The sequence below is a fragment of the Callithrix jacchus genome, chromosome 18, assembly GCF_049354715.1.
Source record: "Callithrix jacchus isolate 240 chromosome 18, calJac240_pri, whole genome shotgun sequence".
In the NCBI taxonomy this organism is placed as follows: domain Eukaryota; kingdom Metazoa; phylum Chordata; class Mammalia; order Primates; family Cebidae; genus Callithrix; species Callithrix jacchus.
Window position 1 is genome coordinate 50,092,114 of NC_133519.1, and position 4,096 is coordinate 50,096,209.

At 42.1% G+C, this 4,096-nt stretch overlaps 1 pseudogene; it reads left to right on the forward strand.

Annotated features, from left to right (window-relative positions):
- Positions 1 to 1,229: 1,229 nt before the first annotated feature.
- On the forward strand, positions 1,230 to 1,789 carry LOC144580126 (large ribosomal subunit protein eL6 pseudogene; annotated as a pseudogene).
- Positions 1,790 to 4,096: the final 2,307 nt, after the last annotated feature.

Sequence of the window (4,096 nt, forward strand, 5' to 3'; positions counted from 1 at the left end):
GCGTGGTTATAAAACGGTTGAAGGAACAGAAGTGGGAGAGTATATATGGTTTGTTTATGATTTTGACAAATCGTAACTGAGTCAGCAGTGCACGCTCACAACCTTTTTGAGAATATCAGTCATGTGAGGCATAAACTGTCGTACAGATCAGAAGGCTCCCAACAGTTTGGTTTTGGTGATAACAACTCCAACCACTTGCTCAAACATTAAAGGAAAGCAAAAGGAACACACGTCACTGGCTGCTAGCTTACCGACAACAGCCTACCGTGATTCATTATTCTGGCAAACACATTAGCGATAGGAATGTTCTATTTAAAAGTTTTGTACCGTTTAGCAATATTCAGAGGTTGTGTTTCACAGGACTTCACCAGGGGCACATCACTTAGGTTTTACAAATGTATCCAAATCAATCATGAATGATTCTCTTAAGTATATAATATAAAATAATAAACTTCCTTATTTTATTATATTAAATCTGGGAGCTATAAATGAATAATATGAACCTTGGCATGTTTATTTAATTGATTCAACTATTAATATGTTATATTCCACTAATTGCAAAACATTTCTAAATACAAATACAATTCTAAAAGCAAATTATAAAATTATTTCACACCATACTCCACATGGATTAAAGAAATATTATGCAATAGCTACTGGCTTTGAGGAAACACAGTCTTTTTTTCTTCTTCTTCTTTTCTCTGTGTCTGTTTCTGAGAAAAATATAAGAGTATACAATGACCTCAAAGCTTTCCTCACTATGAAGTTTGGTAACTATATTAACCTGTTCTGACTAAAATTTCCTGTGTCAAATTTTTATAAAAGAATGTGTGTGCATGAGTGTATTGAGGGCCTCTTATGTCAGTTTCATGTGAATCTCACTTTTTGAGATGGAGTCTTGCTCTGTTGCCAGGCAGAGCAGTGGTGTGATCTTGGCTCACTGCAACCTCCACTTCCCAAGTTCAAGAGATTCCCCTGCCTCAGCCTCCCAAGTAGCTGGGACTACAGACACGCACCACCACGCCCAGCTAACTTTTTGAATTTTAGTAGAGACAGGGTTTCACCATGTTTACCAGGATGATCTCGATCTCCTGACCTCGTGATCCACCCGCCTTGGCCTCCCAAAGTGCTGGGATTACAGGCGTGAGCCACCGCACCTGGCTGACTTTTTTTTTTTTTTTACATTGCTGACCATAAAATATTAATCCCAGCTTTTCCCATCTTGCAAGATGACAGGTGAAAAATTTGAGAAGCTGGATACTAAAGAGAAGAAATCTGCAGCCAGGAAGGCTGATGCTGGTGGCAAGGTGAAAAGGGTAAGCCCAAGAAGGGGAAGCCCCATTACAGCCGCAATCCGGTCCTTGTCAGAGGAATTGGCAGGTATTCCCCATCCTGCCACGTACAAGGGGCCACGTACAAGGGGAAGTACTCAGTCGCTAAATCCAAGGTTGTAAAGAAAAAGGACAAGGTTCTTGCAACTGTTACAAAACCAGTTAGTGGTGACAAGAAAGGTGGTCCCCAGGTGGTTAAACTTCGCAAAATGCCTGGGTATTATCCTACTGAAGATGTGCCTTCAAAGCCGTTGAGCCTCAGCAAAAAAAAAAAAAAAAAAACCTTCAGTCAGCACGTGAGAAAACTGCGAGCCAGCATCACCCCCGGACCACTCTGATCATCCTCACTGGAGCCACAGGGGAAGAGGGTGGTTTTCCTGAAGCAGCTGGCTGGTGGCTTGTTACTTGACTGGACAACAGCAAGTATTAACCCAGCAGTGTTGGAGAAAGGAGAGTGAGGTGAGGGCACTTCCCCTATATCCTGCCTGGCAGGATCACTTCAAGATAGTTCCGTCTCCCTAACCAAGAAAACAGTTCTGAAGTTGGGTTCTTCATGGGACCCTCTCATTCCAGATTACAGTAATGAGTCTTTTTCTTTTGGGCCAAGGAGTTTCCCTGTTAGTAGCCTGGGGAACTCCAAAATTGCAGCTTAAGACTTCCTTACACCCTGTACAATGCCTGTGTGCACAGTCCTTTCATCAGTCTCTCCTTGTCTTCATCTGCGTTGCCATACATTTCCCGCTACATTTATTAACAGCACAAAAATCGGCCTCAGGAAATAGACACTCAAAAGAAGATTCAGGAATCACTTTGCTTATTTATTTTAGGATCTCAGAGGAATGAAAGTTTAGATTATCCTACCAGGAGAGAATCCCTGTCCAGCCACAGTGCTGACAAAGAGAAGGGAGAATGTTGATACAGGACGTATGGTAGAAAAAGGAATCTGAGCACCAAATCCTGCCCTGTGTCCAGCTACAGAGATGGGGATGGTATCTGCTACTGCTTCTATTATTTTTCCTTTTCCCCTCTGCTACCTTACATGGAGAACTCAGTGATCATTAACGTTTTTACTTCAGCCACAGCTGTGACTCAACTGATGTTACCCTATTATGATTCAGTAGCTGACGGAACTTCATGCAGCCCCTGTGATGGAGACACAGACTTTTCCTGCGAACAAAATCAGATGCTGAGGGGCCAGGAGTGATGGTGCCAGATGTCTTGTTTACCCCTCTGGATTCCAGGATGCTATTCTCTGTGGATTACATCAGTTGACTCCTTTGCCTCCTGGTCTGCTTCAGTTCCAGTAGGGTCCCAGCAGGAGGTCTGAGGGAGGGATGAGAATGAGCTGATGGCATTTACTCCCCTACTCCTACCTGGAAGTTCCCTCTGGCTAGTTGCATCCCACCTTCAGGGGACACAGTTCCTATAACAGAGCGTCTATCCACAAGACCCTCTATTTTCAGGTTCTTTTGACAACTCACTTTCTGCTTCATGCCTAAGGATGGGTGACAGCCCCACTGTATTCCTTTCCCTTTTGCTCACCTGCACACACTGTATAAATGGTCCCTTTACTATACCCTCTTTGATTTATCCTATTTTTAATGTTCCATGTTTTCCCCACTGGGCCTTGCTTGAAGTAATAACTGTAGAGTTTATGTGAAGGGTGTATTGTAGAACATGGGAATTTAGAAGAAGGAGGACTGGTTTGGGGTCCTTTCTCTTTCAGCAAGTATTAACCGAGTGCCTGCCTTGTGTCTTGTGCCAAGCAGCATTCTACAGCAGTGAAGAAGAGAGGCAGAGTCCTTGCCCTCAAGCAATTATTTCATTATGGGAGACAAATAATAAACAAGTGAACAAATAAATGTGGTAACTTCAGGTCGTAACCTGAGCTGTTAAGGAGACACACAGTATGATGAGATGGAGAGTGAGGTGAGCCTGTTTCAGATAGGTTGGTCCCAATAGGCCCCACCGAGCAGATGATAGAAAAGACCTTAGAAGGTGAAATCCACAGTATTAATTATTGATTAAATGTGGAAAATAAAGAGAAAAGAGGATAGGAGTTTATCCCAAGATTTCTATCTGTGTAACTACAAGAAAATGGCACCACCTATATTTAAAACAGATATGAAACAGGTCTGTTTTCTGGGAGGGGTTGCAAACTACAAATATGTCCCACCCCCTCTTTTTGTAAACTGTTACTGAAATGCATCCCCACTCATATATTTACATATTGTCTATGGTTACTTTCACCCTGCAACGGCAGAGTTGTGTCATTTCAACATTATATGGCCAGATAAGTTGAGAATTCTATGTGGCCCTTTATAGAGAGGTTTACTGACTTCTCTCTGACATGTTGACATAGCATCATTATGTATAAGAAACTGCAGCTCCCTGACCCCTGTATATCCAAAGAGTCACCTCTGAAAAAAAAAAAAAGAAAAAAAAAGAAACTGAGGAACGGTCAATTTCTCTGAGAATTTTCTAGCAGAGTAATGGTCTGTTTAACTAAACTGTTGCGCCCTTGAGCGGGTTGGGGGAAAATTCACACTCAAGCTTAATCAGTAAATGGGGAATGGGGTAATCCCACTTTCTCATTTCTCAGATAAACTTGCCCAGAACTCTATTAGAGACAATCACAGGTAATAATAGTGCATATTTCAAAATTGCTGAAAGAATCAATTTTTAACATTCTCACCACACACACCACACACACACACACACACACACAAAATGATGCTGGTGAGGTGATGCATACATTAATTAGG